The 25,910-nt window shown below is 44.3% G+C and overlaps 1 non-coding gene across 1 annotated transcript; it reads left to right on the top strand.

The window, feature by feature from the left end:
- Window positions 1-18,288: 18,288 nt before the first annotated feature.
- Window positions 18,289-18,393, top strand: LOC116272460. The gene has a single exon (XR_004181135.1). It is a non-coding gene; the product is annotated as a small nucleolar RNA U13 (small nucleolar RNA).
- Window positions 18,394-25,910: the final 7,517 nt, after the last annotated feature.

Genomic DNA, 25,910 nt, shown 5'->3' with positions numbered 1-25,910 from the left:
AGTATCAGTTCAGGTTTTGTGGAGACAGGGTTTTGTTGTGTCTCCCAGGCTGGAGTACAGTGGTGCAATCATGGCTCACTCCAGCCTCGAACTCCTGACTCAAGCAATCCTCTCACCTTAGCGGTAGACTAGCTAGGACTACTGTAGGCACATGCCACAGTGCCTAGCTAATTAAAAAAATTTTTTTGCAAGGACAAGGTCATACTTTGTTGGCCAGGCTGGTTTCAAACTCCTGAGCTCAAGTGATCCTCCTGCCTCTGCCTCCCAAAGTGCTGGGATTCCAGGTTGAGCCACTCTGCCTGCCCTCAGTTCAAGGCTTTGTTGTTGTTGCTGCTGCTGTTGTTTTTAACGGAGTTTTGCTCCTGTTGCCCAGGCTGGAGTGCAACGGTGCGATCCTGGCTCACTGCAACCTCCGCCTCCTGGGTTTAAGTGATTCTCCTGCCTTAGCCTCCTGAGTATCTGGGATTACAGGCGCCCACCACCAAACCCAGCCAGTTTTTTGTATTTTTTAGTAGAGATGGGATTTCGCCATGTTGGCCAGGCTGGTCTTGAACTCCTGACCTCAGGTGATCCGCCCGCCTCAGCCTCCCAAAGTGCTGGGATTATAGGCGTGAGCCACTGCTCTGACCTGATCTTTTCCCTTCTTGATCCAGTTATTTTGACTTTGAGCAGGAAGTGCTTTTGTGTCCTATTTCAGGGTTTGATGTCTGACCTAAAGACATGCTCTCACTAGCAGAAGAGGAGTTAGAGAGAACAAATGAATGAGCAGTGAGTTGGGAGGAAAGAGTGGATGAATAAGTAAAGATCCCTTGGTGGCAAGTAACAGAAATGAAATTCAAACCATGTTAGGCAATGAGTTTCTGAAAAGTCTATTGGCTTCAGGTATGGCTGGATCCAGGGACTCAAGGTCATCAGGACCTATCTCTCTTTGTCTTTTTATTGTGGAATGTTATATAGGAAGGCTCATTGAAAGCTCTGGCACTGGCACCAACAAGTCCAGGTTTACACCTCATCTTCTCTTAAAACCAGCAGGAAGATGCCCTAATGCCCCTGGAGCCCATTGGCCTGCATTGATCCTGACTCTCTTTTGTTTGAATGGAGTCACATGGCCATGTTCAAAGCAGTCACTGTGGCCTGGGGATAAAATAGATTGACTAGTGTAGACCTAATCTGCATGCCCATTCCTGGAGCATGGTAAGTTATTCCAACCAAGTCACATGGACTGAGAGTGGAGAAGGGGTAGTATCCCTAAAGAAAAATCAGAAGAAGGAGATTTGAGCAAGAAAAGACATAAAATAAAGGGACAGCCAAGTGGCTGGATGAGGCTTCAGCTCCATTTCAAATAGTGACAAATCTACAAAGAAAAATAAAGCAGGGCCAGACACCATGGCTCACACCTGTAATCCCAGCACTTTGGGAGGCCGAGGTGGGAGGAACACCTGAGCCCAGGAGTTTGAGAACAGTCTGGGCAGCATGGTGAGACCCCATCTCTACAAAAAGACCAAAAATTAGGCCAGGTGCGGTGGCTCATGCCTGTAATCCCAGCACTTTTGGGAGGCTGAGGCGGGCAGATCACGAGGTCAAAAGATCGAGACCATCCTGGCCAACATGGTGAAACTCTGTCTCAAAAAAAACAAAAACAAAAACAAAAACAAGAATTAGCCGGACATGGTGGAACGCACCTGTAGTCCCAGCTACTTGGGAGGATGAGGCAGGAAAATCCCTTAAATCCGGGAGGCAGAGGTTGCAGTGAGCCAAGATTGCACCACTGTATTCCAGCCTGGTGACAGAGGGAGACTTGGTCTCAGTAACAACAACAACAAAAAAAAAAGATACAAAAATTAGCCAGGCGTGGTGGTGCATGCCTGTCATCCCTTGCTACTCAGGAGGCTGAGGTGGGAGGATCGCTTGAGGCTGGAGGTCTAGGCTGCAGTGAGATATGATGGCACCACTGCACTCCAGTCTGGGCAAGAGAGCAAGACCATGCCTCAAAATAAATAAAATAAATAAAATTAATTAATTAATTAAGCAGGATAATGGGGACAAAAAAAAGAGAAAATCTTCACTGCTCTGAAACTAATACCTCTTTTGAAGCTGCTCTTGAAGCATTTTTGGAGCTTGAAAGGTCAATGCCTTCAGCTTTTAGCTTTACACTCTGGAGATTCTTTGGGTGTGAAGTGAAGGAATTCATGAACAACTTTCTGAGGGTGGGAAAAGATGTTCAATTACAAGCTGTAGTGGTTTCAGGGTCCTGATCTTCCCTGGGGTTCGAGTGAAGCCACACCTCTTCCTGGGTCAGGATTCTTTCACTTAGCAGTTAATCATTGAGTGCCTTCTCTGCTTCACACTGAGTTCACAGTGATACAGCAGCAAGCGAGAGTTCCTGTCCTCATGGAGCTTACTCTCTAAGACAGGGCACACCATGACCAATGAAACAGGCGTGTGTGGCATGTCCAGTGGTGAGAGACGCAGGGAGTAATGATGAAACAGACTGAGGAGTAGAGAGTCACCAGGTGGCCAAGCAAGTCCTCTCTGTTGAGAAGATGTTTGAACAAAGACTGAAGGGTGTGATGGATGAAGCCGTGCACTTGTCTGGGGAGTGGAATTCCAGGCAGAGAGAATGGCAAGATCAAAGCCCTTGTGGCAAGAAGATGCCTGCCTCGTTGGAGGAGCAGCCAGGAGGCTGGTGTGGCTGGAACAGAGTGAGTGAAAGGGAGAATGGTAGGAGGTGAGGTCAGAGAGATAAAAGGAGGTCACCCTGGTAACAATGTTGACTTTACTCTGAGTGAGAGAGGAAGACAGTAGGCATGGTGAGCATTATCTGACTTTGGGTGTTAAGGAATCATGCAATGATATGGTTTTGGAGATGGAGTCTCGCTCTGTCGCCAGGCTGGAGTGCAGTGGCACGATCTCGGATCACTGCAACCTCTGCATCGGGTTCAAGCAATTCTGCTGCCTCAGCCTGGGATTACAGGCGCCCAGCACCATGTCCAGCTAATTTTTGTATTTTTATCAGAGACAGGGTTTCACCATGTTGGCCAGGCTGGTCTTGAACTCCTGAGCTCGGGCAATTCACCTGCCTCTGCCTCCCAAAGTGCTAGGATTACAGGCATGAGCCACTGCGCCCAGCCGTCTTTTCTTATAAATTACCCAGTCACAGGTATTTCTTTCTTTTTCTTTTTCTTTTTTTTTGAGATGGAGCTTCGCTCTTGTTGCTCCATCTGGGGTGCAATGGCATAATCTCGGCTCACCGCAACCCCCACCTCCTGGGTTCAAGCGATTCTCCTGCCTCAGCTTCCCGAGTAGCTGGAATTACAGGCATGCGCCACCACGCCTGGCTAATTTTGTATTTTTAGTAGAGACAGGGTTTCGCCATGTTGGTCAATCTGGTCTCAAACTCCCAACCTCAGGTGATCTGCCCATCTCGGCCTCCCAAAGTATTGGGATTACAAGCGTGAGCCACCGCGCCTGGCCAGGTATTTCTTTATAGCAATGTGAGAACGGACTAATACACCCCACAAACCAAAAAACTGACACACAGACAACAGAAGAAATACTTTGGCAGCTGTGTGAAGAACAGACTGCAGTAAGCAAAGGTGGAAGCATGGAGAGGGGTATTAGGCATCTGCTGCAATAATGCCAGTGAGAGATGGAGTTGACCGGGACTAGGGTTGTAGCAGAGCAGGTGGTGAGAAGTAGTCAGATGCTGGAGGAAGGACAAGAATGAAGGAGCCACCTAGATCTACCTGTAAGGGTCATATAACAGCAATGGTGATATTTGTAAGCATTTGTGAGGACATCTATAGACTTTTGGCCAATCAGCATCCATCTCCTTTCTTCTTCCTGTTAATACCGCAGTCCACCTCTACAGGAACACACTTGGAGTCTCGAGGTGAGGGTGATTCTGGCACCCTTTACCACCCTTGTAAATGAAACCAAGTGGACCAGATCTTTTCACCTTCTATCCCATAGAATAGACAGGGCTGGACATTGGACTTAAGCTCAACCCATGGACTCTCTAAAGACAGAGAACAGGAAAAGAGATTGGAAACCCGAGATTCACCACAGAGAAAGCAGATAAACCTCACCTGTCCTGCAGCGTGGCCTTAGCTGTGGTTTTACCTGCTCAACCTCCCTCCAGATAAGGCCACCTGTACACTGCACAACTGCAGGAGGAGCGCCATTTCCATTCTAATCTATGTTAAGCTATGGCAGGGGTCAGGAAACATTTTCTGTAAATACTTTAGGCTTTGCAGGCCACATGGTCTCTGTCGAGTGTGAAGGAAGCCACAAGCAGCAGCTGATGAACATTCTTGGGGACAGTTATTGTTTATTGCAGACTGGATTGAAGAAATCAGCTATGTTATCAGAAAGAAGTAGTTCCAACAAAACTGTATTTATATTTATTTATTTATTTTTAATAATTTTTTTCTTGAGACCGATTCTCACTCTGTCACGCAGACTAGAGGGCAATGGTGTGATCTTGGCTCACTGCAACCTCTGCCTCCTGGGTTCAAGCAATTCTCCAGCCTCAGCCTCAGCCTCCTGAGTAGCTGGTATTACAGGTGCCCACCACCATGCCTGGCTAACTTTTGTATTTTTAGTAGAGACAGGGTTTCGCCATGTTGACCAGGTTGGTCTTGAATTCATGACCTCAGGTGATTCACCTGCCTCGGCCTCCCAAAGTGCTGGGATTACAGGTGTGAGCCACCACACCCAACCTAAAACTTTATTTATAAAAACATGTAGTGGGCCAGAATTGGCCAATGGGCCATAGTTTGCTATTCCCTGGTCTTTGAGAATAGCACTCTCTGCCTGTAGAGTTGTGCAAACATAGCTGCCAGGCCTCCAGAGCTCTGTTTGTTTCTCCTGATTTTCCAAGCCTGGCCCCACAGCTTCCTCTTGATTCTATGAGCCTCTACATTCTTCTAATAAATTTTGGTTTTGCTTAAGGTAGAGTCAGTTTCTGTGGCTTGCAACCAAGAACCCTGATTGATGCAGCGCTTAACTCAATCTCATTTAATTTTCTGTGGCTCTTAGGAAAGAAAGCTAGAAGGGACAGTAGGGATGGCTCAAAGTCCCTCTTTACCACTGCTGGAGAAACAGCTCAAGGCAGATTACAACTCACCTAACTCATTAGTGTCAACTTGACTTACAACACAACCATGTGTTTAAAAGTTTCCTCACTGCATAGTTTTTTAAAAATACATATTTTTTTAGACAGGAACTCACTATGTTGCCTAGGCTGGAGTGCAGTGGCATGATCTCAGCTCACTGCAGCCTCAACCTCCTGGGCTCAAGTTATCCTCCTACCTCAGCCTCCCAAGTAGCTGGGACTACGGGCACATGCCACCACACTGGGCTAATTTTTGTATTTTTTTGTAGAGATGAGGTTTTGCCATGTTGTCCAGGCTAGTTTCAAACTCCTGAGCTCAAGCAATCCACCCACGTGGGCCTCCCAAAGTGCTAGGATTAAGGGTGTGAGCCACTACACCCAGCCTGCAAAATATATATATTTTTAAAGATGAATATTTTAGCCAGGCAAAATCCCAGCTACTCAGGAGGCTGAGGCAGAAGCATCACTTGAACCCAGGAGGCTGAGGTTGCAGTGAACCGAGATCACACCACTGCCACTGCACTCCAGCCTGGGTAACAGAGCAAGACTGTGTCTCAAAAAAAAAAAAAAAAAAGAATAACGAGTTGGAAGTAATCAAAAATTAGGTTAAGAGGCAAATTAAAACAGAGTTCTTGAAGCATCTCTTGCCTTAAGCACCTTATAAATGTTAGAGATGTACTCAAATCTTGTTCTGAGCTTCCTGGTTGGCAAAGCAAACAGGAAAACACTTTTGATGTGTGAGTCATAGTGTTGTTAAGATTGAAAACAAACTAATTGCTCTGACAACATGGCTGTTTCTAATTCTTTTTTTTTTTTTTTTCCACATGATAAATGCTAGTTGAATAGTTATATTTTGTTTGGGCTCTGAAAACGGCAACTTTTTAAATCTCAAGAAATGCTATACATTTGATTACCTTAAGAAAACCCAGCCAGGTTCAGTGGCTCATGCTCATAATCCGAGCACTTTGGGAGGCTGAGGTGGGAGGATCACTTGAGCCCAGGAGTGCAAGACCTACCTGGACAATATAGTGTGCCAAGGCCAGCTTGGTCATGGAGACCCTAACCCAGTGGCACTAGAGGAATTAAAGAACCACACACAGAAATATAGAGTGTGGAGTGGGGAATTAGGGGGTTGACAGCCTTCAGAGCTGAGAGCCCCAAACAGAGTTTTACCCACATATTTATTAACAGCAAGCCAGTGATAAGCATTGTTTCTATAGATTATAGATTAACTAAAAGTATTCCTTACGGGAAACAAAGGGATGGGCCGAAACAAAGGGATGAGCGCTGGCTAGTTATCTGCAGCAGGAGCATGTCCTTAAGGCACAGATTGCTCATGCTATTGTTTGTCGTTTAGGAACGCCTTCAAGCGGTTTTCTGCCTTGGGTGGGCCAGGTGTTCCTTGCCTTCATTCCAGTAAACCCACAACCTTCAGTGTGGGCGTCATGGCCATCACGAACATGTCACAGTGCTGCAGGGGTTTTGTTAATGGCCAGTTTGGGGGCCAGTTTATGGCCAGATTTGGGGGCCTGTTCCCAACATGTTCCCCCTTTTTGTTTTTGCAAGATGATAAAAGCAAAGGCAGCTTTATCACGGTGAGCTACTTCTCGCAGGAATCAGGATCTGCAACTGCAGACTATACAAAGATAAACAACACAGATTAAGAGCACAATCATCACTGAAATCACAGAGCTTCCATGTGTTTTTATCCATTTTGATGGGTTATTAGCTGCTAATCTGTCTGCAGCTCCTTCAAGCACTCCAGTTCCTGGCATTAAGGTCAGGTGTGCCTGGGATGCTTTAAATATTTGTTCTTTTAATTTTGCAATATCCAAAGACAAGTGTGTAGAGTGTCCTTCTAGATGCTTTTTTATTCTTTCCCAAATTTTGATCTTATTAAGAGCCATTAATCATTTTCACAAATCCTTATGTTAGGCTCCTAGAGTGGGCCATATCATTTGAGGTTGAGGTGCCACTATACTGCCATGTTTCCAGATAATAGAAACTCTTGCCATATTTCTTACCATTTCTACTATCTGACAGTTTTGTTCAGACCATCTGAACTAGTGTGGCCATGGCACACAGACTAAGAGGTGCAATTTAAGCTAAACATCCCATTAGGGGACCAGTCAATAATGATTCCATAGGAATCATTGCATAGCACCTCTGCCTGTTCTGCCATGCAATCTTCCTAAACAACTACATTCATTTTTTCTGGCCAGGTCCAATTCTATTTACAAATAGGTTTTTGAGGGCAGTATGACTCAATTATAGGAGCAGATTCATTATGGTAAATACTGAGATCAGAAAGCATGTGTAACTGTGTCATAGAGTGATTACATCCAGGCATTATTGCCAGCCAAGATTGATAAATATGCCCAATAAGTATAATTGTTCTTTGTGTGAGGCCTTGCTAAAGGAATATTCATGGCAACGGTGATCACTGTTATCATAGCTACCATTAAATTGCTCATTGTGACTGGTTGTGACTGGTTTTCCTGCTTTTCTCAGGTTTTTTCCCACCATCTGTGACAGCTTCTTGATGTGTCCCCAGATATGTGGCTGTGTTCAATGGGTGTTGCTCATGACAGTTGGGGTCCTCCTCAGCATCAGTCTCGACATGGCTGCAACCCGGGGGGTCCTCGGGATCCTCCTGGAATCTCTTCCTTGGCATCTGGCTCATGACAAGGTTTCAGGTGTCTTGATGGTATGAAATCGGCTGCTGGTTTTGGCCTGGAGAAACACAAGCGTAACCTCTACCCCAAGTTATTATTTTACCTATTTCCCAACTTTTTGTTATTGGATCTCTCCACCAAATCAGTTGTTCTGCTTCTGTCTTTGCAGCTGGTTTCTGTAGATGCTGTTCAGCTGCTGATAGCATCTGGCCTTTGGGCAGTCTCAAAAAATTTAAAGTCAATAATGCTAATGCTAGATTCAATTGCACATGGGGTGTCCTGTAGTCCCTGTCCCCGCCACCCTCCACCCCACAACCTGCTCTGCTTTTGTAATTGTCGTTTTAAGGAGAGATTCATTCTTTCCACTATGGCTTGTCGTGGAGAATTATATGGGATACCAGTAATGTGTTTAATATGCCATATAGAGAAAAATGTAGCTAGAGCTTGGCTAGTATAGCCTGGGGCATTATCTGTTTTAATAGAAGTTGGAATGCCCATCACCGCAAAACACTGCAAAAGGTGACATTTAACACAGACAGAAGACTCTCCTGATTGGCATGTAGCCCAGACAAAGTGAGAAAAAGTGACCACACATATATGTACATAAGCTAGTCTCCCAAACGAAGGAATATGTGTGACATCCATTTGCCAAAGAGAGTTAGGTTCCAACACTCGAGGATTAACTCCTCCTGGAAAAGATGAGGAATGTACCATTTGGCAAGTTGGGCATCGTTGGATAATAGCTTTAGCCTCTTTCCAGGTAATGCTGTATCTGCATTTGAGACCAGAGGCATTAACATGGGTTAAACTGTGAAAGTGTCTGGCATTAGATTTTGTAGTAGCAACTTGGCAATCAGCCATTTGATTCCCTTCAGTCAAAGGTCCTGGAAGAGGTGTATGAGCCCTAATGTGAGTGATGTAAAAGTGGTGCATTCTACCTTAACTGCTGTTTGCAATTGGGTAAATAAAGTCATCAGTTGTTCATCTGTATGGAATCATAGCTGAGCATTTTCAACTAACTGTGTAGAATGAACCACATATGAAGAATCAGAAATCACATTAATAGGCATATCAAAAGTAGTCAATACCTCAATTACAGCTGCAAGCTCCACTTTTTGAGCTGAAGTATAGGGCGTCTGAAAAACTTTACCTTTTGAGCCAGAATAAGAAGCTTTACCATTACTAGACCCATCTGTGAAGACATTTTCAGCACCTTCAATTGGTTTAAATTTAGTTATTTTAGGGAGAATCCAATTAGTTAATTTCAAAAATTGAAACAGTTTCATTTTAGGAAAATGATTATCAAGAATACCCACAAAGTCAGCTAAAAGGATTTTCCAAGTAATACTATTTATAAAAGCTTGCTGTATTTGTACCTTCGTGAGAGGGACAATACTTTTTCCAGGATCATATCCATGCAATTTAACAATCCGAGTTCTCCCATTTCCTGTCATAGTAGCGATTTGATCCACATAAGGAGTTAGAGTCCATGAATTAGGATGTGGAAGAAAAAGTCACTCTACAAGATCTTGCTCTTGAACAATAACACCAGCAGGTGAATGCTGAGTTAAAAAAATTAGCAAATCTAGAGTCTTCCCTGGATTCATTCCATTTATTTGAGCCTTATGGACTTGCTTCTCAATTAGCTGTAACTTTGCCTCAGCCTCCTTTGTTAATTGTCAAGGGCTAGTGAGACTAGGATCTCCTCTAAGGATAGAAGACAGATTACTCATGGCATAGGTAGGAATGCCTAGAGCAGGTCGTATCCAATTAATGTCCCCTAGTAATTTTTGAAAGTCGTTTAATGTTTTCAATTGATCCCTACGTATGGTTACTTTCTTTGGCACAATGATAGTGTCATTTACTAAGGTCCCCAAGTAGGAGTAAGAAGTAGTAGTCTGAATTTTGTCAGAAGCTGTAATTAAACTGGAGTGAGAAATTGAATTTTGCAAGTGATCATAACATTGGAGTAATATTTCTCAAGTTGGGGCAGCACAAAGTATATCATCCATTTAATGAATAACGTAACACTGTGAAAATTTTTTACCAGTAGGTTCAATTGCTTGCCCTACATAAGTCTGGCAAATTGGTGGACTGTTTAACATGCCTTGTGGCAACACTTTCCAATGAAAATGCTTAGCAAGCTGCAGGTTGTTTATTGCAGGAATTGTAAATGCAAACCATTCACAGTCTTGTTCAGGTAAGGGGATAGTAAAGAAATGGTCTTTTAAATCTATGACTATTACAGGCCAATTTTTTGGAATCATAGCAGGAGAAGGCAATCCTGGCTGTCATGTCCCCATAGGTTGTATAACTGAATTAATGGCCCTTAAGTCAGTTAACATTCTCCATTTACCTGATTTTTTCTTAATTATGAAAACTGGAGAATTCCAAGGGGAAAATGTTGGAGCTATGTGTCCTTTTTCTAATTGTTCAGTGACTAAGTCCTCTAAAGCCTCCAGTTTCTCTTTACTTAGCAGCCCTTGTTCTATCCAAATTGGCTTATCCGTTAACCATTTTAAAGGTATAGGTTCTGGAGGCTTAACAATGGCCACCATCAAAAATGACATCCTAAACCTTGGCAGGAATTTTGTCTTTCTGCTTGAAGTGGTTCCTTCGAAACTTGCAAATTTTTTCCTAGTCCCATACCAGGGACGTACCCCATTTTGTGCATCATATGTTGACTTTGAGGGCTATATAATTGCTCTGGAATTAGAACTTGTGCTCCCCATTCTTGTAATAAATCTCTTCTCCATAAATGTATAGGTACAGAAGCAATAATTGGTTGAATAGTCCCAGGTTGTCCATCGGGCCCTTCGCAATGCAAAATATAACTACTTTGATGTACCTTAGGGGCTTTACCAACTCCAACTATGTTAAATTGAGTGGGTTGAATTGGCCAAGAGGATGGCCAGTGCTGTAGAGAAATGATTGAAATGTCCACTCCTGTATCTACCAAACCTTTAAATTTCTTTCCCTGAATAGTTATTTCACAGGTACGACATTTATCAGTAATTTGATTCACCCAATAAGCTGCTTTGCCTTGCTTATTTGTGCTTCCAAATCCTCCTGTTCATTTAATTTCACTTTCCCCCATTTCCACATACAGCACAATCAGTTGTGCTATACGTTCTCCAGGCTCTGCTTTCCAGGGAACAGAAGTAGATACAATAATTTGAATTTCCCCATTGTAATCTGAATCAATGACTCCTATATGTACTTGCACTCCTTTTAAATTTAAACTAGATCTACCTAGAAATAATCCTATCGTCCCTGCTGACAAGGGTCCATAGACCCCTGTTGGAACTTTTTGCGGGGGTTCACCAGGCAGAAGACTCACAGCTTTTGTGTAGCACAAATCTACTGCAGCACTGCTGGCTGTGGTGGGGAACAGACATTGTATGGGGTGAGGGAGTGGCCTGAGCCAGAAATGCCCCGGTTTGGAACAGGGCCTGGGAGGGGCCCCTCATGGCATTTCCCGAAATCAGGTTCCCATCTTTATTAAACTTAGAGTGACACTGATTAGCCTGATGTTTTCCTTTTTTGCATTTTGAATGTATTCCAGGCTCATACTGATTGATAGCTTGTTTAAATTCTTTGAGTAATTTAAAAGGAAAAGGCTCAAAGGTAGCTATAATATTTCCCTGTTGATCTGGGGGGTGTATTCTAACAGGGAACTGTGAAGCCTCTAAATCACCCTCTCGTCTAGCTTCCTGGATTCCTGTCTGAATAGAACTGAGAGTGGTCGCTTGAGGCACTGCTCAAACAGTCACTGGGGCACTACTTTTCACCCAGTGTCCTCCAGAAAAGAAAGATCTGGAGGGTCAGGCTACTCTTTTTCTTCAAAATAAGGAGGGGGTGCAGAAGGGTAAGGATGAACTGCTTCCTCCTTTGCCACTTTAGCTTTAGCTGGCAAACAAACCTGCTCTGTCACCTCTTCTGTTACTTCATTACACTCTCCTTCCTCCTCATCATTAGTGTGAAAAGGTTCCAAGGTGGAAGGAACCAGAGCCCACACTTGTCCCATTGTTACCCTGATGCTTCTGAGCTCCCCTTCTTACTCACCACGGGGATTGCTTTGAGAGTACTCGGGTGTCCTGCAGCTTAGTTCCACATTCTCCAACTGTCGCTCTGGTGACCCTTCAACCCAGGTTCGAGCCCCACATAGGGGCACCACTTGCCAAGGCCAGCTCAGTCATGGAGAGCCTAACCAAGCAGCACTAGAGGAATTAAAGACACACACAAAGAAATACAGAGTGTGGAGTGGGAAATCAGGAGGCTGACAGCCTTCAGAGCTGAGAGCCCTGAACAGAGTTTTACCCACATATTTATTGACAGCAAGCCAGTGATAAGCATTGTTTCTATAGATTATAGATTAACTAAAAGTATTCCTTACAGGAAACAAAGGGATGGACTCTGGCTAGTTATCTGCAGCAGGAACATGTCCTTAAGGCACAGATCGCTCACGCTATTGTTTGTGGTCTAGGAATGCCCTTAAGCGGTTTTCTGCCCTGGGTGGGCCAGGTGTTCCTTGCCCCCATTCCAGCAAACCCTGTAATCCCAGTTACTTGGGAGGCTGAGGCAGGAGAATAGCTCGAACCCGGAGGCAGAGGTTGCAGTGAGCAGAGATCATGCCACTGCACTCCAGCGCCTACGCAACAAGAGCAAGACTCCATCTCAAAAAAAAAAAAATATATATACACACACACACACACACACACACACACATATATATAAATTAGCTGGGAGTGGTGGTGCGTGCCTGTAATACCAGCTATTCAGGAGGCTGAGGCAAGAGAATCACTTGAACCCAGGAGGTGGAGGTTGCTGTGAGCCGAGATCGTGCCACTGCACTCCAGCCTGGGCGACAGAGCGAGACTCTGTATCAAAAAAAAAAAAAGAAAGAAAGAAAGAAAAAAGAAATTATGTTCCTTCTGCCTCACATCTAGTTGATAGCTTGGCTGGGAATAAAATTCTATGTTAACAATATTTTTCACTCTTAATAAATTCCTTTTCTAATTAAGTCAACTAGAGTTCACTTTTGAGTATTCTGAAGATATCATTTGTTGTTATTGTTTTTTGCCTTCTAGTTTCTAATGTTATTATTTAGAAGTTCAAGGCCATCCCAATTCCCATCTTTTTTAAAAAACAATTTTATTGAGATATAATTAATATACCCCAAATCTTTTTTTTTTTTTTTTGAGACAGGATCTCACTCTGTTGCCCAGGCTGGAGTGCATTGCTGCAATCATAGCTCAACTGCAGCCTCCACCTTCCAGGCTCAAGTGATCTTCCTATCTCAGCCTCCCTAGTAGTTGCGACCACAGGTGCGAGCTACTATGCTTGGCTAATTTTTGCTTTTTTTCTTTTTATAGAGATGGGGTTTCCGCATGTTACCCAGTCTGATGTTTGAAGTCTTGGGCTCAAGTGATCCACCCGCCATGGCCTCCCAAAGTTCCCGGATTACAGGCATGAGTCACGGCACCTGGCCATACCCCAAGTCTTTAGATGTGGCATTCTTTTGGGTTTTTTCTCTCTCTCTGAAATCTTGTTAGGTTCCTCTCTACCTCTCCTACCTCTAGGCCAATGGCCACAAGTTTCCTGGGGATATTCCTCCCACATCAAAACACAGTTTTCCATACTCTGTAAGGTTTAAGAAATCATAATAATAGAATCTCCCTGCTTCTTTCATTCAGCCAGTGATTTATTGAGCATGTACTGGACAATTGCTGGACAATTGGCTGAACTGTCTTCTAAGTCTGGGTTTACAATAGGTCAAAAACACAGGGCTCCTAACCTCAGTGGAGCTCGTATTATAGCAAAGGGATAGTACGTGGAAATAGATCAAACAATTTCAAATTTTGCTACTTTTTTTTCTTTTTCTTTTTTTTTTTTTTGGCAATGGAATTTCACTCTTGTTGCCCAGGCTGGAGTGCCATGGCGCAATCTCAGCTCACTGCAACCTCTGCCTCCCAGGTTCAAGTGATTCTCCTGCCTCAGCCTCCCGAGTAGCTGGGAATACCGGTGTACACCACCACGCCTGGCTAACTTTGTATTTTCAGTAGTGATGGGGTTTCTCCATGTTAATCAGGTTGGTCTTGAACTCGTGACCTCAGGTGATCCATCTGTCTTGGCCTCCCAAAGTACTGGGATTACAGGCATGAGCCACCATGCCCGGCCAAATTTTGCTACTTATGAATAAAAGAGAGTGTTGTTATAGTGAAGTATGAGGGTAGTCAAGGGGTATCCCTCTGAGAACTGAAAGATGGGAATCAGAATGGAGTGTCCTGGCAGAGGTTTCCACAGATGTTGAAGTTCTTGTGCTGGTCTCTCAGGCTCACCTGATTAGGGGTACCTCTTTCATCTCACCTCCCAGTCCCCTCCATCCCCTCTGGCCTCCTCGCCGTTCCTCGGACACACCAGACATGCTGCTGCCTTGGGGACTTTGCCTTCACTATCACCTCTACCAGGAACACTCTTCCCTCCACATAATCTGTGGCTCATTCCCCCACTTCCTCCACGTTTCATACACTGCCTTCTCACTGAGACATTCCCCAGCTCTGATGTGGAAAATTGCAAATCCATTCCCCAATGCCTCAAATCCCCTCTCTTGGCTTTCTTTCTTTTCCCTGAGTACTGATTTCCATCTGACATACTTTATGTATTTATTCATTCATTCATTTGAGACAAGGTCTCACTCTGTCACCCAGGCTGGAGTGCAGTGGCACAATCACGGCTCACTACAGCTTTGATCTCCCAGGCTCAAGTGATCCTCCCAACTCAGCCTCCTGAGGAGCTTGGACTACAGGTGTGTACCCCACAGGCCCAGCTAATTTTGTTCATTTTTTTTATAAAGACGGGGTCTCACTATGTTGCCCAGGTTGGTCTTGAGCTCCTGGACTCAAGTGATTCTCAAACCTTGGCCTCCCAAAGTGCTGGGATTACAGGTGTAAGCCACCACATCTGGCCTGACATACTATATTTATTTACTTGTCATGTTTACGGTCTGTCTGTCTTCATTAGCATGTAAGTTTCCCAGCAGCAGGGATTTGCATGCCTTTCATTCGTCTCTTCAGCACCAAGTACAGTGTGTGGCACATAGTAGGTGTTTCATAAGCACTTGTTGAGTGAATAGGTAGCTCTGTGTGGGAAATAGTTTGGTATATTTGTGCAACAGTAGAAGGTCAGTGGATGGGATAAGGGAGCAAGTGAGTAGGGCAGGAGGGGAGCTTGGAGGAGTGGTCGGGGGCAGATACACAGGCTGCTAGGCCATGGAAATGAGGGTGGATTTAAACAATAATAGAAGACCTTTCAGGGGTTTTAAGTAGCAGAGTGACGTTATCTAATTTGTATTTTTAAAGGGTCACAATGGCTGCCATGTTAGGCCCAAATGTAGGGGTCCAGAGTAGTAAGTAAGGGGTAGAAAAGAATCAACCAGCCGGGCATGGTGGCTCACACCTGCAATCCCAGCTACTCAGGAGACCAAGGTGGGAGGATCTCTTGAGGCTGAGACTTTGAGAACAGCCTAGGCAACAGAGTGAGACCCTGTCTCTAAAAAAAAATAAGTAAAATATTAGCCAGGCATGGTGGTGGCATGCACCTGTAGTCCCAACTACTCAAGAGGTTGAAGTGGGAGAATCACCTGAGTCCAGGAGTTCAAGGCTGCAGTGAGCCATGATTGCACTGCACTCCAGCCTATGTGCCAGAGTAAGACTCTGTCTCAAAAAAAAAAAAAAAGAAAGGAAAAGAAAAGGAAAAGGACAGGCACAGTGGCTCACACCTGTAATCCTAGCATTTGGGAGGCCAGGAAGGGAGGATCACTTGGGCCAAAGAGGAATGATCATTTGAGCACAGGAGTTCAAGACCAGCCTGGGCAACATAGTAAGATCTTGACTCTATAAAATAAAAAAAGAAAGAGAAATGAAAAGAAAAGAGCCAGCCAGTTAGGAAGCTACTGCAACAGTCTAGGCAAGAAAAGATGTTGGCTGAGATCCAGGTGAGGGCAAGAGCAGACGGAGAGAAGCAGCCAGAATGCAGAGTCCACAAGAAATCTGCACTTCATCCTGCTGCGGGATCCTCGCCACACACTGGTGTGGGTTTATAGACCTCTTTTAGTGATACCTCTTCTAATATCAAATCCAGTTGGCAGTTAATGTTCCAGTTAGACTCTACAAGGGATCGGAGGAGGCTGAATTAGATCCTGCCAGCCAGGTCTCAGAAGCTATAACCAAGAACGTAGAGGAATCCCAGCCCCAGCCTTCAAAGTCCTCCAGCCAGGAAATACCCTTCCCTGTACTTGGCTCCTGGCTGATGAGCCTTGTTATTTCCTGGATCTATCCCATCCTCTCCATCTCCAAGGCCACTTCCAGACCCTCATCACACTTGGCTGCACAAGTGATGGCAGCCTCCCTCTTCACCGGCCTCTCTGCTTCCAGTCTTCAAATCCACCCTCCCCTGGGTTGACTGAATGGACATCCTAAAACCCGAACTTGATGGAGTCCCTTTTCTGCTCAAAACCTTTCAGTGACTGCCCATCATGTCCAAGATGAAACGCTAGCTCTGTATCATGGGATGCAAGACTGTCCTCCGCTGACGCTGCCTTCTCCTCCAGCTACGCTTCCCGCCCCTCCCACTTCGCTCCCACTTGACCCCCAGCCTCACCTAGCACTTGGTGTTCCTCCTTCCACTTCCTGCCTTGCTGGTGAGGCCTGGCTTAGACTCTTCCCTCCGCCTAGATAACTGTTCCCAGCCTCTGTTGTGTGGTTACTTCTCTTGCCTCACAATTAGCTCAGGAAACACCGCCTCCAAGAGTCCGGGAACCCTTTCTTGGCCTCCCCTGTCTCATGCCTGCAGTTCGCCTGGCGTGGCAGTACACCTGTGCTGCTGCTTCTGGGTTTTTTTTGTTTTTTATTTTTTTGAGACAGGTTCTCACTCTGGTCGCCCTAGCTGGAGTGCAATGTCAGCTCACCGCAGCCTCGACCTCCCAGGCTTAAGCGATCCTCCTCAGTCTCCCAAGTAGCTGGGACTACAGGCATGTGCCACCATGCCCAGCTAATTTCTGTATTATTATTCTTTATTATTATTAGTATTTTTTTTTGTAGAGACAGGGTCTTGCCATGTTGCCCAGGTTGGTCTCAAACTCCTGGGCTCAAGCAATCCACCTGCGTCAGCCTCCCAAAGTGCTGGGATTACAGGCAGAAGCTGCCGCACCTGGCCAAGTGAATGCAGCAGCTACTGCTCTGAACTAATTGGTTTGCTTGTCTTCTCCAACTGGACCATGAATTCCCCAAGGGCAAGGACCTTGGCTACCCATCTTTGTGTGCTGGCCTTGTCTACAGTGACTGGTACATAGCACGTGCTTGGTTAAAAACTGTTGAACTTGCTGGCCTTAGTCACACTACCATACCCTTAGGACAGCCTGGCTAAGGTCCTCGTGGTGAAACAGAAAGAGCTAGCCAGCTCATCTTATTTATTTACTGATTTTTATTTTTATTAGAGATGGGGTTTCACCATGTTGGCCAAGCTGGTCTCAAACTCCTAGCCTCAAGAGATCTGCCCGTCTTGGCCTCCCAAAGTGCTGGGATTACAGGCATGAGCCACTGTGCCTGGCCAGCTTGTCTTCATCAGCCCTGAGCTGATGAGGCTGTCAGGCATCAACCTCAACACTCTTCCCAGGCTCTCTTTTCTACCTCAGGCAGAGTTTGTCTTCAGATGCAAAGGCCTGTGAGTCTTCTCTTCAGTTAGTGCTGAGTCTTGGCCAGCCACAGAAGGGATTCTGACATTGCATCCAAATAAGGTGAAAGGATTAGCTGTTGTTAAAACAGCGTGAGAGCTGTGAGTAAGGAAATATTCTCTCTGAGATGGGCCCTGCTGAAATATACAACATGAGGCTTCCAAATATGAGCTACTGACTGGAAAGAAGCCTGCTTGTTACCGAGCCTGAATCTTCCTCCCCAGCCAGGGATCTAGTGATGCCAATCCCGCTGAGGTCTGGTGTTCAACGGAGGTCAGGATGCAGCCCACCTGAGACCTTAAGGGGTAGGGGGCTTCTTCATTAGGTAGCAGGCATGGTTTAGTAACAGTAACATCACAAGTAATATGTGGGATTTAGGCTTTCTGAACAGCGCTAACATAATATGGAGAATGAACAGTCCAAAGTCTCCATGAGCAAGGATTGATAGAAAAGAATTCATTTGCCGAGCGCGGTGGCTCACGCCTGTAATCCCAGCACTTTGGGAGGCTGAGACGGGCGGATCACGAGGTCAGGAGATCGAGACCATCCTGGCTAATACGGTGAAATCCCGTCTCTACTAAAGATACAAAAAAATTAGTCCCAGCTACTCGGGAGGCTGAGGCAGGAGAATAGCGTGAACCCCGGAGGCGGAGCTTGCAGTGAGCGGAGATCGTTCCACCGCACTCCAGACAGAGCGAGTCTCCGTCTAAAAAAAAAAAAAAAGAATTAATTCAACAACCTTTTACCAAAAATAGTCATATAAGATCCTTTTGTAGTTCATGAGCATCATGATTGGGTGTTTATGCACACATGTGAGATCTGCCACTCTCTAAACCTTGTTACAACATTGGCACATTACCCGTCTAACCTGAAAAAAAAATAATAATAGTCATACATGGGCCAGGCATGGTGGCTCACACTTGTAATCCCAGCACTTTGGGAGGCCAAGGTGGGCAGATTGCTTGAGTTCAGGAGTTCAAGACCAGTCTGGGAAACATAAGGAGACCCCGTCTCTGCAAAAAAATACAAAAATTAGCCACGGGTGTTGGTGCACACCTGTGGTCCCAGCTACTCGGGTGGCTGAGGCAAAACTGTCACTTGAACCCAGGAGGCTGAGGCTGTAGTGAGCTGTGATCATGCCCCTGCACTCCAACCTGGGTGGCAGAGTGAGACCTTGTCTCAAAAAGAAAAAAAAGAATAGTCATACAAAATATGTAACTTATCTATTGCTGTGTAACAAATTATTCCTAAGCACAGCAGCTTAAAACAATATTTATTTATCTCACAGTTCCTGTGGGTCAGAAAATTGGGAGTGGTTCTGCTGAGTGGTTCTTATTCCTGGTTGCATGAGAGTTTGTAGTCAAATCGTCAGCTGGGGCTGCCATCACCTGAAGGTGTGACTGGGGCTGGAGGATCTTCCTCCATGATGGCTCACTCACACAGCTATTCGCAGGAGTTCTCAGTTCCTTAAGACACGACCCCTCCCTAGAGCTGCTTGAGTGTGCTCATGACATGGCAGCAGCCCTCTGCAGGAGCAGGCAATCCAAGAGAGAGAGAAAGAGAGAGAGACCAAGACAGAAGCCTCAAGGTCTTTTGTGACCTTGGTCTTGGAAGTTGTACACCGTCACTTCCACTTTATCCTGTTTGTTACAAGTGAGTTACTAAATTCAGTTCACAGTCAAGGGGAAGGGAAATAGGGTACACCTTTTGAAGGAAGTGTCAAAATTGTGGACATATCTTAAACCACCTCATCAAATCAGAAAGGAACACGAAATCTGAAAGTCTTTTTTTTTTTAATGTAGCCCGCTCTGTCGCCTTTCAGGTTGGAGTGTAGTGGCTTATTCCAGCTCACTGCAGCTCCGCCTCGGTTTACTTCTATTCTTTCCTGCCTCAGCTCCCCGAAAGAAGGCTGGGACTACAGGCGCCCACCACCTCAGCCTCGGGTTAAGTTTTTGTATTTTTAGTAGAGACAGGGTTTCACCGTGTTAGCCAGGATGGTCTCATCTCTCTGACCTCGCGGATCCCGGGCCTCCGCCTCGGGCCTCCCAAAGTGCTGGGATTAAAGGCTTGAGCCATCGCGCCCGGCCAAAACCTGAAAGTCTCGAGGCTGCTAAAACTCCTGCTGCCATTAAGAGAATGGGAATTTAATATGAAGAAAGGAGTTCTAGATTGACAGTGATGGCAAGACTCGTTCACTAATTCATCCATCCATTCATTCATCCACTCATTCAACAGCTATTAATTGATCGTTACTGTATGCAGTTGGAAAATTCTATTATATGCTACAGGGCTCAAGAACAAACACCATTATAATTAAAATAACAATTGCTGGCTGGGCACGGTGGTTCATGTCTGTAATCCCAGGACTTTTGGAGGCCAAGGCAGGAGGATCGCTTGAGCTCAGGAACTTGAGACCAGCCTGGGCAACATGGTAAAACCCTGTCTCTATAAAAAATTTAAAAATTACCCAGATGTGGTGGTGTGTGCCTGTAGTCCCAGCTACTAGGGAGACTGAGATGGGAGGATTGTGAGCCTTGGAGGCTGAGGCTGTAGTGAGCCAAGATTGCATCACTGCACTACAGCCTGGGTGACAAAGTGAGATCCTGTCTCAATAATAATAATAATAACAACAACAACAACAACAACAATTGCTGGCCTTTTTCTAGCACTTACTGTGTGCCCAGTACTGCAAAGATCTTTGGATTTAATTATCTCATTTAAGGCCAGGCGCGGTGGCTCAAGCCTGTAATCCCAGCACTTTGGGAGGCCGAGACGGGCGGATCACGAGGTCAGCAGATCGAGACCATCCTGGCTAACCCGGTGAAACCCCGTCTCTACTAAAAAATACCAAAAAAAACTAGCTGGGCGAGGTGGCGGGCGCCTGTAGTCCCAGCTACTCAGGAGGCTGAGGCAGGAGAATGGCGTAAACCTGGGAGGCGGAGCTTGAAGTGAGCTGAGATCCGGCCACTGCACTCCAGTCTGGGCGATAAAGCGAGGCTCCCTCTCAAAAAAAACAAAAAACAAAAAAACAACGACTCCATCAATTATCTCATTTAATTATCCCAATAACCCTTTGAGGTGGGGGCTGTTATTATTCCCCATTTACGAATGAGAAGCCTTAGAAAGGGAAGGTCCTGTACTTTCAAGGGGTAGAACCCATGATGTGACTCTTAGTCTGTGTGGGCTGCTATAACACATACACACAAAAAAACACCATGAACTGCACGGCTTATAATCAACAACCACTTCTCACAGTTCCGGTGGCTGGAAAGTCCAAGATCATGATACCAGCAAATTCCATGTCTGATAAGGGCCCACTTTCTGGTTCACAGATGGCATCTCCTTACTGTGTTCTCACATAGTAGAAGGGGAGGGGGGTCTCTCTAGAGCCTCTTTTACAAAGGTGCTAATCTCATCACGAGGGCTTCACCCTTATGACCTGTCACCTCCAAAAGGCCCCGCCTCCTAATACTATCACTTTGGCGGTTAGGATTTCAATGTATGAATTTGGGAGGGGTGCAGATCACAGACATCCAGGCCACAGCAGAACCAAGGGACTCTGACCTGAAAGTCTGTATGCTTATACCATATAGAGTGTTCTAGTAATAACAGTGACAGTTATTCTTACTGTTTTAATGATGGATTCCTGTTACCTAGCCGACAACTCTGAGGCTCAGAGAGCACAAGTGAATTGTCCAAGGTTGTTTTTGGCAGAGCCAAGCTGCAAAGCCAGGTCCCAAGAGTGCCGAGTCTGTGCTCTTTCTTCTACACTTGCTTAAAACGGAGTCCTTTCTGTCCTGCTTCCTGCAGAAACAGAGCTAAGATGGAAAAGGGCCCAGGAGACTGGGGAGGAGTGTGGGAAGGGGAGAAATTATTGCTGGTGCCTGGAAGTTTTCACAAGCGTGGATTTCCCCTGGTTGGTTGAAGACTAGATCAGAATCTCTCCAGAGACTGCTGTGAAGATGCCGTGGAATTCCTGGTGTGTCTGATGAGGTGTTGCTGCACCGAGCCTGTCAGACAGCTGGCTCTCTGAGAAAAGCTCCAGACCCTGTTGCTGCCACAGGGAATGAGGTCAGATGTAGCTACATGTTATGGAGCCTTTGCTGAGTGTCAGGCACAGTGTTAAGGTGTGCACATTTACTCATCAGCATCCTCATGGCCATACACAAATCAATACTCTTGATTATTTCCATCTTAAATAGGAGGAAACTGAGGCACAAAAAGGAGGACTTGGGCCAGGCACAGTGGCTCACGCTTGTATTCCCAGCACTTTGGGAGGCCAAGGCAGGTGGATCACTTGAGATCAGGTGTTCGAGACCAGCCTGGTCAACATGGTGAAACCCCATCTCTACCAAAAATACAAATATCAGCCAGGCGTGGTGGCACATGCCTGTAATCCCAGCTACTCGGGAGACTGAGACAGGAGAATCGCTTGCACCTGGGAGGCAGAGGTTGCAGTGAGTCAAGGTCTCGTCACTGCACTCTAGCCTGGTCTCTCATAAAAAAAAAAGAGAGAGAGAGAGAGAAAATACAAAAAGGACGACTTGTCTGGGTGCACACAGATAGACGGTCTTCAAGCGGGTTAGCTGGGGTGCGGAGAGCTAGTAAGCTGTAACAGTTTAAGCCCGGGTCTGCAGTGAAGAGGCCTGATTTCATGGGCCCTAGACAATCTTACCTCTGTGGGCCCCTTCCCTCCATAAAAAAATTTGACTTTATGTTTTGTGACTAGGTTGGAATGAAGTTAAATCTAATCCAGACTGAAGTCACTATTTTTAAAATGTGTTTTTTAATTTTTTAATTTTAAAAAATGTAATAATAGAGATGAGGTTTCACCATGCTCCCCAGGCTGGTCTCAACCTCCTGGACTCAAGTGACCCTTCTGCTTTAGCTTCCCAAAGTGCTGGGATTACAGGTGTGAGCCATTAAGCCTGGCTGAATTCACTATTCTATGCTCATTTTTATTATATTTATGTTTTTCTTCTGAGTTTAAAACAAATTAAAATAAAACAGTGTTATTAGAATAAAATAAAGCCTTGTGGGCCCCGTGCTTGTGGTGTCTGATGGGGAAGTTGGCCTCTTTGGGTGAGTCCTGATTCTCCCATGTGCTGACTGCGTGACCTTGGCCAACTTCACCTCTCTGTGCCTCACTTTATGTAATGTGGGAATAAATGGTAAACTATATTGTATGGGGTGATTATGAGGATGAAATGAACTCATATGTGTAAAATACTCAATACAGTGCCTGCCATAAATGAAAATGCTCAATTAATAAATGTTAGTTGATTTTTTTCTTTTTTTTAGTAACTTGTACTAGTCCCTCAGCTAGCAAGTGGTAGAGCTAAGAGTGTACCCTAGGTTTAACTGACTGTCAAATCTCTGATCTAACCTCCTCAACGTGATGAGAGAATAAGTGGCAGAACAGAGCTGAGAATTGGGCTACAGTGAATCCGTTCCCCAACTAACGGATGTTACAATGTTAGTCAACACATTGTAAATTTTCCAGGAGGGTCTATATATACACACACACACACACACATACACATACACACACACATCTCTCCCTATTAAGTAGACATTATTTAAGCTTTATGTAACAGATATTTTACCACTATATATATGACCAACATATATATTTTTTTCATATTTTTTATTTTTTATTTTTTGTGACAGAGTCTTGCACTGTCGCCCAGGCTGGAGTGCAATGGCTCAATCCCAGCTCATTGCAACCTCCGTCTCCTGGGTTCATGCGATTCTCCTGCCTCAGCCTTCTGAGTAGCTGGGATTACAGGTGCACACCACCAAACCTGTCTAATTTTTTGTATATATATATATATTTTTTTTTAGTAGAGACGGGGTTTCACTATGTTGGCCAGATTGGTCTCGAACTCGTGACCTTAGGTGATCCACCCACCTCAGCCTCCGAAAGTACTGGGATTACAGGCGTGAGCCCACTATATATATCTTACCACTATATATATATACAACATACACACACATATCTCCCTATGAAGTAGACATCATTTATTTGAATTTTGTTATACTTATTTTATGACTATGTAGCCACTTTTTAATGTATATAAGTATATATTTTACCACTATATATTTATATATAAACATATATATACAGTGGTAAAAATACAATAATGTAATATATAAATATATACATGTTATATATAATATGTATACATATATAATATGTGTATATACATGTTATGTGTATATATAATACATAATGCATAATATATAGTCTGTATATATACATATTATATATAAGTATATACATATTAATTATATAATATGTATATAATATATTTATTATTACATAATATGTATTAATTTACAATGTACTTATTAATTATTATGTATATTAATATGTATACACATTGCATAAATACTTAATATGTATATATTATAATGTGTATATTATATATACATATGTGTATGTGTATTTACATATGTGTAAAATATATATCATGAATATTTTAATATGTATATATTAATATTATATATGTATGCTATATATAAACATACACCAAAATTATTTATAAATATATATTTACATAATATATATATAACATAAAATTTACTATTTCAACCATTTTTTAGTGTATAATTCAGTGGCATTAAGTAGATTCACATTGCTGTGCACTATTTATCTCCAGAACTTTTTTATCATTCAAAAGTGAAACTCTGTACCCATTAAAAAATAATTCCTCATTCCATCCTCCCTTCAGCCCCTAGTAATTACTACTCTGGTTTGTCTCTATGAATTTGACTGATCTAGGTACATCATATAAGTTTCATCCTAAGTCATCAAAATCTGCTGTGTATTTCACACTTACAGCATATCTCAGTTTAGCCTCACCATATATTTTGAGTGCTCAGTAGCCACATGTGGCCACCATATTGGACAGCACAGGGCTATAGGTTGGGTGATCAGGACTCTGGGGACACTCCATATCCTGGATAACTTTTATTACTACAATTCTCTCCCATATTCCCCATGAGTATATGAGTTGAGGTTAGAAAAATATACTCCCCCTGAGGTTATGGTGTAGGAGTAGAGTCAAAAGCCTGAAGTAAGAGTCCATGGGCTTTAGTGGAAGTGGACTGGGGTGAGCTGCCTGGACTTAGACTTAAGTCTAAGTCTGCAGAAGACATGCCCTCTCCATTGCTCTCCCCACCACCACTCCTACTTGCACCCATGTATGGAGTGCTGGAAGCTGGACAGTGGGATTTCGATTGAGGATGTCTACTATGCTGAAATAAACAAGCTACACACCAGACTATTACTCGTAGGCTGACAGACTTGAAGACTGAAGAGTATCTTAGGCATCATCCAGCTGAGTGGCTTTGAGCTGGTTTGTGGAGTCACTGGGCTTTGAAAAGCTAGAGACGTGGATCCTGGAGTTGATGTCTAGTTGAATCTGGGTTTGAATCTTGGCTCTGTGACTTACGAGCTGTGTGACCTTCAGCAAGTTGCTCAACTCCATTGGGCTTCAACTGCCTCACGGAAATTGTGGATCATAATTATGCCAACTTCACAGGGTTATTAAGAAGACTTAAGTGAAATATTAAATTAATGCATGTCATACACTCAGAATAGAGCTGGGCTTAAAGTAAATACAATTTAAGTGTTTGTTAAAGAATGACTCAGTGGCCCTACTGAGGGAAAGGCCAGGTCCCTGTTTTCACTACAAGCAGAGAAGCTCTGTTTTTATCTGTTTTATATATTGGGCTTCCTTGTAAAATGTCATTAAAAGGAAGAACAATGGGTGGACACTCACTCGTGTTGTAATGCAAGCCTGTACTTTACAAATGGGAAATACAACCAGGACAGCTATGTGCTCTACCCAAGGTCCCACAACTGAGAGGTGGGTAGAACAGGTGCAGAAGCCAGGGCAGGGCTGTTTCACTACACTGCGCTGTCTATACTGTGCTGAAAGACTGGAATTTTGGGGTCTTGTTTTCCTAGGGAAGTCTCATACATCACTGGTTAACAGCTCAGCTCCATGCCAGTTTGAAAAAAGATGGTATAAATGAGCTCTTTGGCTGGGTGCAGTGGCTCACATCTATAACTCCAGCATTTTGGGAGGTCGAGGCAGGCAGATCCCTTGAGCCCAGGAGTTTGAGACCAGCCTGGGCAACATGTGAAACCCCATCTCCACACACAAAAATAACACAAAAATTAGCCAGGCGTGATGATGTGTGCCTGTAGTTACAGCTACTCAGGAGGCTGAGGTGGAATTGCTTGGTCTCAGGAGGTCGAGGCTGCAGTGAGCTGTGATCACACCACTGTGTTCCAGCTTGGGTGACAGAGGGAGAACCTCTCGGAAAAAAAAAAAAGAAGAAGAAGAAAAAAAAAAAAGAAGAAGAAGAAGAAAAA

This window comes from Papio anubis, chromosome 1 (genome assembly GCF_008728515.1).
Source record: "Papio anubis isolate 15944 chromosome 1, Panubis1.0, whole genome shotgun sequence".
Lineage (NCBI taxonomy): Eukaryota > Metazoa > Chordata > Mammalia > Primates > Cercopithecidae > Papio > Papio anubis.
The sequence above is the reverse complement of the archived record's forward strand: the minus strand, read 5'-3'. Positions and strand labels throughout refer to the sequence as shown.